The sequence below is a fragment of the Trichoplusia ni genome, chromosome 20, assembly GCF_003590095.1.
Source record: "Trichoplusia ni isolate ovarian cell line Hi5 chromosome 20, tn1, whole genome shotgun sequence".
NCBI lineage: Eukaryota > Metazoa > Arthropoda > Insecta > Lepidoptera > Noctuidae > Trichoplusia > Trichoplusia ni.
In genome coordinates, this window is record NC_039497.1 from 5,593,456 (window position 1) to 5,609,785 (window position 16,330).

Consider the following 16,330-nt stretch of genomic DNA (forward strand, 5'->3'; position numbering starts at 1 on the left):
ATCGCAGCTTGGATTCCGTACCGAGCACCGATAGTACTTTGCAATTATTTACGAAACAATCTGCGGACGCCACCTACATTGCAACCAAGTAATTTATTTAACCTTGCCTTTTCAACTAGGGAATAATAACTGCTGATCTGAGTGCTAAGGTAATGTTACATCGTCATCATCATCATCATCGTCCACTGCCTTTATCCTCGCACTGCTGCCTCCCTATTCTCGCGATATTTTCTACGGTCCTGTCCTAGCCTCATCCAGACTCGATCCGAGACTAACTATGTTGTCGACCCATCTTGCTCCGACCGACGCTTCTTTCGCCTCGTAGATCGTTTATAATATAGGTATTTATCTAGATCTTCAAATATATATAGGAATGACATTCTTGTAAAATGAGTGACGTTATTTTGACATATCAATTCAGTGCATAGAGAAATGTGACTGGTCGACAGGCCTTTTCAGCGTGGCAATATTATCAGCTGGGATACAAAATGGCGTACAAATTAGTTGTTTTGATTGGATGATCTGATACTCTGGATTCAATCGTCGAAATTAATTGAATGCTTTTGTTTTTAAGCCTTCTACACATACGCATATAAACTAACGTATCCACGATTCGGTTATTTAGTGCTAAAAGAATTTTCATATTGTTCTTTTTCTGATATATTGTCTTTCTTTGATTTAACATTAATTTGTCCAAAATTATTGGATTTTTACTTTATTAATTTTATATTAATAATATAAAAAAAACCCCGACTGCTTTTGTTGCTTTGGTTTCATAGTTAAGGGCCATTTTACGACGAACCCGTCTAATTCGTATGAGTAGTTCGTTGTATCATTTAAGCACAAATTATCCTCACAAAAGTCAATACAAAATTGAGATGTTAAACTTAACCCTTGACGAACATTAACGTGTACCGTTTAATTAACGCGTTATCTCAGATAATGTGCTGATAAGTTACAATGGCGCCCATGACACGACATTAAGACATGGAATTTGATATCGCGGGGCAGGCATTGTTCACCTCTATCTAACTATGGGATCTGTTGTATTGTAGACGAAACTAACATGTGATAAATGATGGAATCTGGTTATAGATGTGTAGGTAGGAGTATGTTGTATTGAGGTGATCTGATTCATATTATTGAAAGTATTTTTCATAGTAATTGAAAGAAGAATTGAAATGTTTGTTATTAACTGAAGATTGATTTCAATGACTGTCAAAAAATGTTTGGGAGCTATATGAAAAAGGCAAAGAGTACAAGAACACGCGAAAAGAGGTTATATATTCTAAGGAGCTTTTTTATTTAAAGGAGTAGTTCGAAACAAGCTTTTTGGTAAGAGTCTCGACCTTCGACTTCCCCAGAGGGAAAGTCCAAAATAATTTCACCGGTACATAAAATAAATACAGATCTAGACACAAAAACTCTATCATATTACTCTTGCATCGAAAACATCAAGAGCATTCTAATTGCAATAATGTAACATGTAACGGAATTCCATACGACACTTTATGTAAATACAACCGTTGCCGTGTTGGCAAAAGAATCAGAAAGTTATGCAAATCTTCAGCTATTGTCTATCACACCCTTAATATGCACGAGAATGTGACAAACTAACACGCCTAGACATTATACAGCGCTTAGAAAAAGTTGGAAATACGAAGTTAGGTAAGTATTTGAGATACTGTATTCATCATTATCATCATCACCGGCCCATATTCGTCCACTGCTGGACATGGCTTCCAATTGCGATCGAGATATTTTAATATTTTTTTTTAGTTTAAAATTACGTAACGCTCATTAATTAAATGTATTTTTGTTGCCGGTACAACCAAATTTATAAAAATAAACGTCGTGCCGTTGGTGGAGTCGTAATATGGATGGCGGCCATTTTTTATTGAGAATTTGTTTCTTTTAAGTTGTACGGAACTCTTATTGGGAGTCCCCTTTAACCCTCAGTTTCTCCCTTGCCCAGATTTATTTGCCCTGGGTTTTAACTAAAGCAAAATGATCGTGTTTTAAAATTTTGAGTGGTTTTGTGATTTAGTCTTTTGATACAGGGAGTGTGATTCTTGTTTTTTTATATTATTATGATCAATGACCAACCATTATTATCTTACATTATTTAAAATAAAAAATTAATTACCATGAGTCACAGGACACGTCATTTGCTGCATCAAAACAAGTTTCAAACAAAAACGTGTATTTGAATTTGATATTTGAATGGATTACATCATACTTAATTGTAATAGTTTATTTTTAACACTTAATGATATAGCAAACATTAGAAGCCACAAATAATAACAGTGTACTAAAGATATTATCGATGAACGATAAAATATGAGATCACTTTTAATTTAGCGAATCAATGATACTTTTTTAATCAATATGTAGTTATTAATAGTTTTTTAATTAGCATGTACACCTTTAGCAGCAACAGCACTTAGATCAATGATGCTCAAATATGTCTATTTGTCTTTGACACTTGATAATGAAAAGGACAGCATGACACATAAGGGTGAATTTTTGCTTGTAAATTCTAGTTTGTAAATGTTTAATTTTTTGATAGGTTATTCTTATTATTGCATAAGAATACAGACTCAGGTCCCTTTTAGCTTGGTGAAACCCACTTTTTACGTGCCTTCCAAAACAAGGAAGCTGTGATGTTTATTTATAAAATGCACGCAGCATTCGAAAACTCAGAGCCTCATGCCTTAGGACCAAACTCGACCCCAAAGAGAAGTCAGCAAGCTCTATAGAACCCAGTTTTACTGTTGCCTGCCGGGGCAGCGTTATTATCCGAAAGGGTTACCGTGGCCCCGGTACATAAAGGGCAAAGGAAAAAAAATGAGTTGGTTAGTTGAAAATGGTTTTAGTCAGTAGAAGTCTGACACTCCCTTCCGCTCAACCCAAGGCGGTAGGAGTCACTCCATTGTCAGTCTTACCACTAGGCTAGCTTGAATAATTTTGACTTCACAAACTATTTCCTTCTCTTAATTAATGATCTATTAACAGATTATCCGATGAACACATGTCAAACAACGCGGGTTCATAAAAACTGCACTAGTTATTACCAACAATGGCTATTCTTCTGTTACATAAAGTGAATTAGCATTCAATCACATTCGCTTAATCGGGGCACGTGTTAACACTAGAATTAAAGACTCGTGCCTTAGATAAGAGGTAATTTATCCAATGATAAATGTAAAATTTTAAATTTCTCAATACTTTATTTTCACTCCACAATGTATGAAGTCATTCTAAAAGTATAAACGTTGATTGTGCACGTTTGTTACTCCTTCACGCGAAAACTACTGAACAGATTTTGATGAGATTTGGTATAAAGGTATAGCCTAGAATTATTGTAAAGACGGTATTTTAACCTGGAAAATACATAGTGTACTTTTAACGACTTGTAGGAATATGCTTTACAAATATATCCGATATTATTGCGGATAGAGCTGGCCTTTGAACTTTGGAAGCTATTTATACTGTGGTACACGGAAAAAATAGGAAGAGGAGGCAGAAAGGCGAGTTCAAATACTTATATGTGGATGTGAGTCTCGTTAGTAAGTCAGTGAAGTTCTACTTAAGCATGGTACACAGTAATCATACAAAAATCTCTAAGCAAACTGTTTCCAAATAAAGAACTTCTTGTAACATTTCATTTTGACATGTAACCTTGGAACCCTCGAAAAGCTTTAAAACCTCGAATTCAAAACTTGCAATACACAATATAAACAGACAATTTTGTAAACATTTTGCAGACGAAACATTAAACGCTCGTTAAAATCCTAACATTTTACGAGTCGATTCCCATAAAACTGGGCAAAACAAGACTTTTTACTTATGACGTCATTAGATAAGATGAGAGAAGAAATAAGCGACCTATAACTGACTTAATTATGTGTACCTGGGTATAAAAATAAACCCCTTAGGTTATACGAGGCGGTTTTAAAATGTAAAGTAAATATGTACGTATAAGAGGAAACAGATTTGATTTTAAATGAGGTGAGTCTTATTTGTCTTTTTAAAAGTTATATTGATATCTTATTCATTTTAAGATACTACTTACAAAAGATGAAAATGTTGTTAGTAATTTGGAGGCAACGAGGTGTTCAAAGCTCAAATCTTTCCTTGGTGGGAAGAGATCTTATGTTAAGTAGCAGATTTGACTACTAAACTTTAGATCTCACAAGAAAATCATTATTTTCCAACATAACGCGTCACTAAAAATATTAAAGGCATGCTATAGAGCCTCGACGCAATGTTCTAACAAAAGATTATTTTACTTCAGTTTTAAACGAACTTCAATTCAAGTGAATTATGACACATAAAGAGGATTTTGAGCTGAATTTAGACCGATACCTAACTAATTAAAACGAGAATGTAAACAAAGATGTATTTTTGCTTAATCATCATTCATTAACACGTTTTTATTATTTTTCCTAAAAACATAGAACAGCCAATTCATAATATTAGACAGAGTGTAGTATTTACAAAAATAGAACAAACAAGAACTCCTTGGACTGTCGAAATGTCATTCGTTAGAGATGTCAACTGAGGATACATTGTGACGTCATCGTCCATGCAACGAAACCAGCAGCCATAAGATTACGTGACGAGCTGCAATTAGTCAATGACGGACACATTGTGCTAGGGTAGGCCAGAAGGTTTACTATCAAAACTATATCAGTAGATTGATATGTAAATATGTTTACAGAGCAACAAAGTGAAATGAGTGTACAAAAAAATAAGGCAAATAAAACCTAATTTAAAAACAAAACTGGTCACCCATCTAGTTTATGCTCGTAGTAAAGAGTTTTAGGCTACAGAAATAATTTATCTATGAACAATGTTACTGTCTAGCTATCGGGGTTCATTCACAGCCTGGTGATAGACAGATAGACAAACATACTGACAACGGTACCTTAGTAACAGGGTTGCTTTTTTACCCTTTCCGTTCTGAACCCTATAAAGCGTTGTATATTTTAGGTACAGTAACATCTAGAATTACGAGAGATGATCAGAAGGAAGATCAATCATCTGACATGGAACTTCTGCCCAACCACCTACAAAATGTCATCGTTCGCTCGCCGACTACGCATTTAGGTTAACGAGATAGATGCACATCTTTTACTCAGCACCATTCCATGTTTTGGTAGAGAAAGACAAACATCTCAATGAATGCTATTGTTTATTGTATATAGATACCATTCATTGATATTGTTAGATGTATATTGTGAACAAGATTGTTGGGAAGGTTATGAAGATCTCTGATGTTTATGTTTCGGTGAGTTTGGTGTTACTAAACAGTATGGGAGAATGGTTAATTTCTTCAAAGAATTTGAATGTACCTATTAGGTCTTGATAATATTTTTTTAAGAATAAAAACTTCAACTGACTTTGAATTAAACTACTGAGCGAAACTTGATGATTTCTGGTATCAATTGACAACTATTTTACTTTAAATCAAAAGATAATCAAACCTTCACCAAACAATTATTTGAAGGTATATATATATACCTAGCTGAAAAGCCAACGAGCTCTTCAATGGTCCACCATTAAATATTGGACTAGTAGAAAATAGTATTGGGATAGTTAAGCGTATTTTACTAAATTATACTATTTGAGCTAAACAATACAAAAATAACTTCCCAAAATAAAACATTAAGAACGCAACCTTTCCCATACAAAAGCAGGAATAAATTAGTAAAGATAAAACGCAAGTACTTAAGATTATATAATGAGTTGTAATTAGTCGTTAACGTCCATAATTATGCACAACGCCCCCAAAATATATTTGGGATAATTAACTCCATGAATACTTAAGGGTTTCTTAACCGTCCGCTAATTTGGCGTGGCACTAGCCTTCACCGTGTACCACCAGCTTTTTACATAAGACTCTTGGAGATGTGGAAGTGAGAAGTCGCTCTACACCCAATAGTACGTTGTCTCCCTTCCACGCCTGCAACTGTTTTGCCGTTGGAAGTGGTGGTAGGTAGTCAGGGTGAGCTTAGGCTTAAAATTATTATTATTTGACTTCATAATCTGTTTGGTTGCGAAATTATGAGTGGGACCTACATTAGTTACGTTGTAGGTTAGGTTAGGACTTATGGTCAGACTTGAAATGTAAATTAGGAATATTATGTTCTATAATTATAATTTCGGAAAGTTGACTACCGTGTTCACCAAGAAAGTCAATCGATTCTGATACTGGGACACAAAAAATATTTTAGTGGTTTCATTATAGATTTAGGCTTACAGGAGTTGCGACGACGGGCATGTGGGGCAGAATATTGTACTCTGCTGACTTAATTTTGGTATTTTGAAAAGTCCAAAATTAAGTATTTATTTTCGGCAGATGAGTTGTACACGAGGGAATATCTAGGTACTCCCTCTATCTGGTCCTCAGAAACGAGAAATAATAGTCAAAAGTTCATGATTTTTCGAAGACCATTATTTTGCAGTTATTTAAAAAATATTTCATTTCCATGTGCATACATAAGTCGTAATCAGAAACTGAACAGACCAATATTAAAACACGTATTCACAGTACTGCTCCACCCCCATACGGATATAAGTACAATGATATAAACATTTCCTGCTTTATTTGAAAACTCCAGGTACATCTGCGTGGAAGTGGGGTAAACAAGAACTTTTCAACTGTCCCTCACAGACGTTCAGCGAACAATTCACAGTGGGATAACGTGAATATTTTGTCTCATATCGTGAACGTGTGTTTGAGCTTACTTTTTAAACGATAAAAGTAAAACTTGGATATTGTGCTAGAAATGGTCTAATTAGTAGTAACATGGTTTCAATATTAGAAACTGTATTGAAAATTTTAGATTTGTTTTATTTTTCGAAGTATACTTGTACTGAGTTCTAGGGTACGGCAAATGAGGGATATTAATCTGTATTGGTTTATTACTAGCTCTGCTCATGTTAAATTCTAATATCACTTTCCATTTTCTTTTTGCCATTGTATAGTCTCGATTTTTCAAATCGGCTGTCTTTGTTTTTCATCTCTTCAGCTCCCGTCAATGCATATCCTTCTCAGCGTAAAAGGAGAACCGATTCTCCTAATGAATTTAACTTCAAAATCATCCTATATGGGGAATGTAGAGGCTCCAAAAATGTCATGCTTTAATTCGCATCATTTCAACTAGAAAACATAAAATTCCTTCAAGACCTAAACAAAATCTCTCTTCTTACTCCTACTCACATCATTCATCCGTTTATCTCGAAACTCTTCTAATAAATACTTTAGATCATTTCCCTTTGATAAATAACTCAGCTTTGTTTTAGCATTCAACTCGTAACCCTATAAATATTTAATTGCAAACAGAATTTTGAATTTCATAACCTTGTACTGACCTTGAACTTGGAAGATAAGGAAAAAGGGAGGAAACTTTATTTAATTTGAATAATTCTTTTTCCGGAATTATATTTTTCATGTGAATCGGTTAAACCCAGTTTTATTTCACAACCGTCTTGTTTATTAGACTAAATAAATTGCTAACAAGACAGCTTTACTTCTTTTCAGCACTAAAGTAAATAAAAATGAAATGTGAATTTTCAATTCTCCATTCTTTATTGCTTACCATAATGTATGCAAGTTGTTATTTTTATATTATACTAAGTTTAGAAACAATTATGGACCCTGTCGGATTCTATGCAAACAAATATTTAAAAAAACGTGACACATTGTCATTTTTTTTCAATTTGAAGAAGATACCTATTCCAGGGGTGTCTGGTTTGATGCAAGAATACAGTTTCTGAGGAAGTTTAGACAAAGGAAGGTAGTAGTAGGATATTTATTATGTAGATTGAGAATACCAATTTTCCAGACTGGCAAACATTTGGCAGAGGCCAATAAACCTATAGAGGAGATACTGTATACCATCTTGATAGTGAATCTGTAAAGTTGTAGCTAAGATGGTAATACTGAGACGTTGTATTAGCCTATTGGTGAAACTGTAGGACGGCTAAGCCCCTATTCGAGTTCGATTCTGAAGACACGCACCGTTGCACGAACTTTTCGAATGTTGGTGCTCTTTAGAAATAAATATCACAGCTTCCGTGTTGCGGGTGGCATGTAAAAATATGTCTGCTATCGTGTGCTATTGCATCAGCTAGATGACCGCAATTTTACCTTAACATTGTATGTATTAAGAATCACTGCTGCAATTACATGGTGTACAATAAAGAATATTCTAATCTAATCTAAGATCCCGGTTGTCGTGTCATCGTGTTTTTATTGAAATAATCGATAGTCTTTAATTCTGAGGAGTAGAGTTAAACTCCGATACAAACATGTGCACATATGATGTGTGATTAGAAATATGTCTGCTCAAGCCCTCTATTTCTACAAAAACCTCTGTGGCGCGAGTCCAAATCGCACGTGACCGTATTTAAAGCCTCATATAGATACTACAATTATTTAAAAAATGTATTTCAAAAGCTCTCCTTTTACAGGCCAAAATATATCTACGTTGTTAATGAGAGATCAGCCAGAACCTTTTTGACATATTTCTCTCACATTCAAATTAAAGTAAATATCCCGCTAATTACAAAGGCTACAGTCAAACTACCAAATAACAGACTTTTCACGTAACAACCTCATTAACATATGTATTGTGCGAGTTACAGCTATTGTATTAAATTGGACGAGTTTGGAAATTACTAGAGGATTTTTTGGTGATAATGTTTTTTCATTCGGTTATTTGAGATCTTTTTTCAGCTTAGAGATGTAAGAAAAATATCTTAGAAGTCATACAATTTCCAATTACCTAAAGCATTTCACTATTAATATTTACTTTACCTCGCCAAATTAATCGGTTAACCTTGTTTATTACCACATAGAATTTAGAAGCCATTTCCTATTAACATACATATTCAATGTTGTTTGGGCTTTTTCGGTGATCATTATAGGCCACACATCACTAATTACTCACATCACTAGTTAAAAATACCAAAAAAATACAAATTTTCATCAACTGCCTGTAACACTACAGTGTGTATTTAAAAAGCGTTTAAACCTCATTGCCAGCACCTCAATGCCACGCTAATGAGCGACACAATCAAAACGTACAGTCAGCACAAAAAATATATCGAACGTTTTTAATGAGTAAGGTCAGACAAAAAGGCGAGGAAGGAACCTTCTCGAGTTAGTTCTCTTGTTCGTTTTTACTCGTATTTGTATAAATTAGGTAATTACTTTGTTCTGCTATTGAGAGTCATTTCCTGTTACTAAAGGCTTAATTTTGTGCCTATTTGTATTAGCGGAATGTCAGCGGAAAAATTTTGATTTGTTTAAACGAGGCGTTTCCGCAAAGGCTATGCCGAATTTAATGTAATTTTTTGCAAAGATAGCCCCCAATTTTGGCATCATTAATTTGTATAAGCAGCCGATCTAGCAAATAAAACTTGCTAACAGTTGTGATGTAATCTAATCAATTTCTTTCCTGTTTATGATTTAGAAATAATATTTAAAACATTTGAACTGTAAGGCCAACGAAACAATTAAGTATTTAAATATTTATTACAGTAAAAAATTAACCCTTCTTGAGAACAGATTCATAATTATTCACAAGGGCGAATGAATTCAGTATTCAGTATGAATTCATTTAAATATTACGGCAAAGGAAATTATGTATAAGTTCAAAGAAACACCAGATTCTATAATTGTTATTTGAGTGTTCATTTTTTTACCTACAGATTCATTTCTCATCTATATACTAATATATAAAGCTGAAGAGTTTGTTTGTTTGAACGCGCTAATCTCAGGAACTATTGGTTCAAATTGAAAAATTATTTTTGTGTTGAATAGACCATTCATCGAGGAAGGCTTTAGGCTATAAACCATCACGCTGTGACTAAAAGGAGCGAAGATACAATGGAAAATGTGGAAAAAAACAGGGCAGGTATAAATCATAACTTATATCTTCTACCCTACTTCTACCTACCTCCTTCTATTTTAGCTTTTATTGTTACAGAAATACATCATCTATTATGATCAACTATTAGGTTATCGCGGTATCATGAGATACAGCGTAGTTACGGACTGACAACAAATAGGAGCCTCAGTAATACTTTGCCGCGTAAATATAAAGCTAAAAAGCCCACCAAAAAAAATGATCATGTAATATTGAAAAACTAAAATCAATACACATTGGGAACAATGCTTTGTACATTTAATAAAGCGAATGACTCATCGTCCGTCAAAAGTGACAGCGTCATTAAGTAAATTTCACTGCGTCGCGCGCTCGACAAAAACAATGGCTGCAAACAATAGAGTATTGATATATGGGCCTGACTGTACACATATATGTTGGCCAAATGTTTGTAAACGTTGGAGATTTTTGTTCGTGCGTTCTGTTTATAAATAATTATGATTTTATTTCTCATAATATTCTATTGGTTTTTTCAAATTTGTATGTTTTTTTATGAAAGTCAATGTTTTCGTATCAAATATAAATTGTGTTGCGAGAAATAGGTAAATAACTGGAATGAAACTCTTATTTACGTATTTAATTATGGTTTGATTCACACCAAAATCCAAAATCTATAGAAGCAAGTAGCTAGAGGTGATATTAGATATAAAATCATATGAAAAAATATAACCAAAAAGTTATTTACGAGAATTCGACAACAGGAAATGCAGTATAATCTAAATACCTGGATTATAATCAAAACTTCATAATATGATCAAATAACATGACACCTGTCTTTCAAATCCTTATTACTACTTGTGTTAGTGCACCTTGGCCTGCTTGCTTACCGTATTAAAGTGACCTGTAGTAACATCCAGGTTTCGACACATCTCATCCTTTACTAATTAACAAAATTAACTTAAATTATGCTACAACATAATAATATTTTACTGTAATAAGTTCTTTCAACATATACGTAAAGTCCTCGGACAATTACTAAAGTATGATTCTGTTATTGTTCACATATTTTCCGTTTAACGAAAAAATTGAGAATTTGTGTTGGTCCAAAACTGTCTTGCTCATTTTATTCCGTAGTTTCTGTATCTAAAACGAATGAAAGCTGGATAAACTGATATATCTTTGTTGCACAGACAAATTCCCAGAACGGAAAAACAGCAAAAATTTGGGCATTGTATGTTTTATTTTCATCACATATTAAGTATACTAAGGTAATTTTATTGAGATAAAAATATTGAAGCAGGAAAGAGCAAAACATAAAAAGAATAGTTTTAAACAAAAATTGATTTTAACTGCTCAATCATAAGGTCCACAATGATCATGATTAAACATAGAAGTGACTACATCCCATTATATAATCCTCAGGCAAGCTGTAACGCACTCTCAACAGATTGAGATTAACTCATAACATTCAGCCCACCTGGAGCTGAACAGATGTCTCTAGTTGTTTTGACTTGTTCTAGTCAGTTTCTACATCAATGATATTGGATCTGAAAGCAAAGGACTGTGTCGAAAAATATTTAGGAGTTGGCCAGACTTGTTTTGAAAAGTTCTGGTAGTTAAGTGGGTTGTAGATCTAAGATAGTCGGTCGCTCTCTTAGAAGATATTAAGTCCACTTCAGTGTTATTGGAATCTGGAAGAAATTCAGTCAGGAAACCTTGAGCATCCTTAAAAGCTATCAAAAATTCCAGCCGGAAACTTTAGCCTTTATCTCCCCAAAGGATACTGAAGTTTGCAGTGAAAAATAACTCTTCTCCCAAGCTCAAGCATCTCTTTGCGGATTTAGAAAGAAAGTGGCAGATGTTCCCCCCCCCCCCTCTTTTTTTAAATCATTACTCCCTCATTACTCCTTCCGCTTTGGCTTGAATGTAAGAGAGTGTCAGACTTCTTTTGACTTAAACCCATCCATGATCCTTCCTTCGTCCTTCGTGTACCGGAGCCAGGGTAACCCTTTCGGATAATACCACTGTCCGGGGAAGTTACCCCCAGCTATTAATAAAATATGTATAATTATAACATTTTACACCACATAACTTAGTCTTTACCGGTAATTTCCTATACCGACATGGGAATAGTCACGTTCTGAAAATTACCACACAATCCTTATGGCTAACAATATTTCCAACAAATTAACAGATTTTTAAAATAACTACAAGGTAAATGAATGTAGAAGTGTCTTCCGTGAGAACGAGAAGTAATGAATAAACAATAAAATTTAATATTACTATGGCAATACGAATAGTGTTGCCAAGAATAATATAATTATAGTCACATTAATTTGGCAGAAATAGTTGTTTCCGTATTTGCTTATTCGTTGATTATTCGATGTGCATTATAAAATATTTTCAGTTATTCTAAGATAAGTCCTATTGACTCTTTTTCGTCTAAAAAATATTATAAATTGCACACATAGATGACCTTGAAGATATAGAGGTGTTGCAAGATGGATTATTTTGCCCAATATATCTGAAACTGCTATTACTAAGAATGTCGTGACTGTAAACGATCGTCCTAGAAAAGGCACGAGTCATTATTTGTATTCATTGTTCTATAATTTGACATCTATGATTTTACATTACAGAAATGGGATGTTAAAATTCATATGTTGGAATATCTCTTGATACATTTTGCTTCCTTTCATGATTAGATTACCATGGTGGCCTTGCGGTTTGCACGAAGTGCAGGTTCCATCCCAAGGCAGACAAAGTGCCAATGTGTTTTTTCAAAGCTATATTATGTAAGTTTTTAATTATTTTAAGACATCTCTGACAAAATTCTGAAGGAAAACCCTGTGAACCTGCAACCCGTTGTCAGGTACCGTTTTGATCAATGCTCAAACCTTCTCTATACGTAAAGAGGCCTGTGCCCAGCAGTGGGACGTTTATGTCTCCCTAATCTGTATTTTAATCATTCATCATAGTCTCTTCACTTCTTTTCAACACACCAAAGTCAAGTTCAAATCAAGAACTTTTGAAACCTAGAAGAAAATGACTACTAATAACACAAACCGGTTCTCGTTAAACTTACATTATGTTACATAATGCTATTGTCAATAGTCATGTGACACTGACAAGCGTAGGTTTTATAAACATGTCTACTTTGTCTGAAGTGGACAGAGACCGCAGATGTATGAACAGCGATGTGGAAATCCAATGTGGTAAAGTGCTCTTTGGAAGGTCGGCAAAAAAAATTGTAGTTGAATTCAACTATCTTTTTTTGGGAGAATTGTGTATTAAATTGTGTTTTTTCTTGAATATGAAGTAAGAAAGAAGTATGAAGTTATTTTATCGTCCATTATTGAAAAAAGTCGTTAAATTTTACATTCTTGACTTGCCTTGCTTAGTTTACTAAAATATTTTTAGAAGATTTTTTATTTTTTCCTTGAATTTCGCGTAATCGTCGAGTATTCCATATTTCTGGTGATTTTTTAAAAACATTACAAACTACATAGCTAGGGATATAAAAAAAGTTTTTTTCTGCAGTGTCCATATATCCACAGTTGCATACTATATCGATCCAAACTTAAAAAAAACCAATGTGTTGCCACTAGGAACAGATCTTCCAGAATGTTCCACAAAGACCAAACGTATTCTAATTTCAATCATCACACTTATTGTCATCTGTTTTTTTGTCTTCAGCTTCCATCAGCCATCAGCAATAATAAATAAAAACAATGGCGATGACGTCACGCGCTCCAAGTCACACATCCAACATTGTTATATAACTTTAAAGTCACTTAACGTAAATGTCACGTAAAATAAGTTTACTTTGAAAAAAAAACGCCAATCAAGAATGGAGTGTTATGATTTCAAGGTCCATGTTGTCTCTTTCATATTTGCTTTTTTATGCCACAGAACATTCTAAATACCTGAACCGATTTTGATGTATCAGATAGAGAGATTCTTATTTGCAAAAACTACATGGGTTTATGAACTGGTATGTTAAGTCGTTTTTTTGTAGTATTTAGTAATTTTTATCCTTTAGGCTATACATGAAGATTTTTTTTTGAGTTTTTAAATACATTAAGGCTTGAAACTTCAACAAAATAGAACTTGTGCTCATCTACACCAAACGGCTACAATATAATATTAATGTGAATTTTACAATCAACATTGAACAATGCATAATTTGCATAATTATAATATTAATGCACACAATATACAAAAAAAAAATAAAGTCTCGGTTATTATTATTGGAGGCCAGTAAGTATTAAAAAAAATCAAGGTTGGAGGCGTTATTTAGGACTACGAAACATCTGCAAACAATATTTGTTCCTTTTTCACTGAACGGATTTAGACGAAACTTGGTATACAGATAGTTTAAAACCAGGATTAATACATGGGATAGTTTTATTATCCCGATTTTATGTACCAATTGACTTTATTGTAAAATTATGTGATCAGGAGAGAAATGATCCCTTTCTTTAATTCATCATCGGCCTAGCCTTTTTAATTCGCTGATTATTAGGTAAATATTATTACCTAAACACACCCATTACCCGAAAAGATTTCCGATAAAATGAAAATTCACACCTTCAGGACAGGAAAATATTTTTTTTTTTTCTAAAATAATTATCTTGGAATTATCCGGGCTCACATACAAATTGAGATCAGCTGATGACACCTTTACATCGCACTTAAGTGAAATTTTATTTGGATTTTGACTGGTTATCTCGAAGCACATTCGAAATTCGATTCAAATGGTCTGTTAATCGCAAATAAATATACCGGATACACAATAGAACGGCATTCATCTAAAAAGTTCCAAAACTGAATACAATAAAGGGTTGTTGAAGTTCAAAAACAAGTGACAAACTTTCATATTTATGGTTATGGTATACCAGCGAGGGTCAGTTGAGATGTCAACCCTACGTCGCGACGTGAGCTTTTATCTAATCTGGTTTAAAGTGACCTTGACCTCTGACGTGTTTCGGTATTTCATATCAGTGTCAGTAAGGTAACACGAACTGGGTAAAAATGGTTCTTGTTGTGAAAAGTTTTGGTAAATATTTGACTTTTTATTATGTTTCTATTTGGCGCATAATACACTATAAAAAATAATACTAATAAATGATGGACGTGTCAAACTAAGTTTAGGGTTTAGATTTTAAACCACTGTTTTTTTTATGTTTCATATATTTTATGCGATATTGAAAATTGAATTTGTAGAATCAAAAGTAGATTCTAAACAACTTCCTTTTCCTTGTTTTTTATATGGTCACGACATAATATAATTTCACAAAAATAATCACGAATGAGAACTAAAAGACCAATTTTAACCAAATTTTAAAAAAATATTTTCAATTTTCTACATTTTAACAAAGATGCGTGAAATATCCACTAGACAACATTAAACATGTTCGTGTATTATTGCAGACATTTTTCTTCTCAGCTATTTATTCTAAAGCTGTAAAATACTAGTATGACCTCTAAATGTTTGTTTCGAGAATAAACGAAGGATTTACGAGCGCAGCCCCAAGAGACCAGAGACTTTGGTCCCGACTGGCATATAATATACCGTGGAAGAGTACATTATATTTAATTTTCATTTTTCAATTGTGAGAGATGACGTTTTTCCGAGGTTAGAAAACAGAAAAAGAAACATTTTATTTTTTTAAGATATAAGTCAAGAAGTAGAAATGTTATACTGATGTTATTCCTAATGGCTTTTTATATTATTTTAATCTTATAATATTATTTTAATTTAATATAATATGATTAAAATAACACATTGTTACACTAAAAGTACCTTCTGAACGATACATGTGCCGAGCAGATACAATAAAAAAAAATGATAGATGATTTGAAACAAATGCATAGTTTAGTTCGACTCTCCATTTTGCCAATTCAAATCGATTCCCAACGTACAGAGCACCTTCAACGATGTTTTTGAAGCAACAATAGTGAAGCAAAGTCAAGGTTTTATTTTTTAAACCTGTTACGAATTTGTTACGAACTGTTTTTGCGAGATTTTTTACTTCATGGTTAGTTGGAGGCAGGCTTGCAGAGTCTTACCTACAGAATCTTTAACCACAGAGTCTAGGTTTTAATCACCTTTTATCATATTTAAGTAATCTTACGAGAATATTCTGTTTTTATAATTTGAAATTAATTTATGTGTGACTTAAGTTTGTATAAAGAAAATAAAAACAATGACAACAAAATGTCAAAATTAAAAATAGAACAGATTTAGAAGATCGATATTTAATTAAGAAACTTGTTCCTGTGACGCAGTATTTTGACCTTTAAAAAGAGTATCAATTATTTTGTTGTTTTTTCATATACACAAATAAACTTTCGAGCTTTTTAATCGTTTTTCATTAGGGACGTTTCTTGTCTTTTTATTTATATTGTTGCTAGTTATTTTTATTTTG

At 33.2% G+C, this 16,330-nt stretch overlaps 2 protein-coding genes across 6 annotated transcripts in view; one reads left to right on the top strand and one right to left on the bottom strand.

Annotated features, from left to right (window-relative positions):
• LOC113503782 (Ig-like and fibronectin type-III domain-containing protein 2) overlaps positions 1-16,330 on the bottom strand; it is a 133,945-nt gene that overhangs the window by 117,190 nt on the left and 425 nt on the right. The gene's annotated exons all lie outside the window — the stretch shown is intronic.
• LOC113503783 overlaps positions 1-16,330 on the top strand; it is a 71,755-nt gene that overhangs the window by 19,247 nt on the left and 36,178 nt on the right. The gene's annotated exons all lie outside the window — the stretch shown is intronic.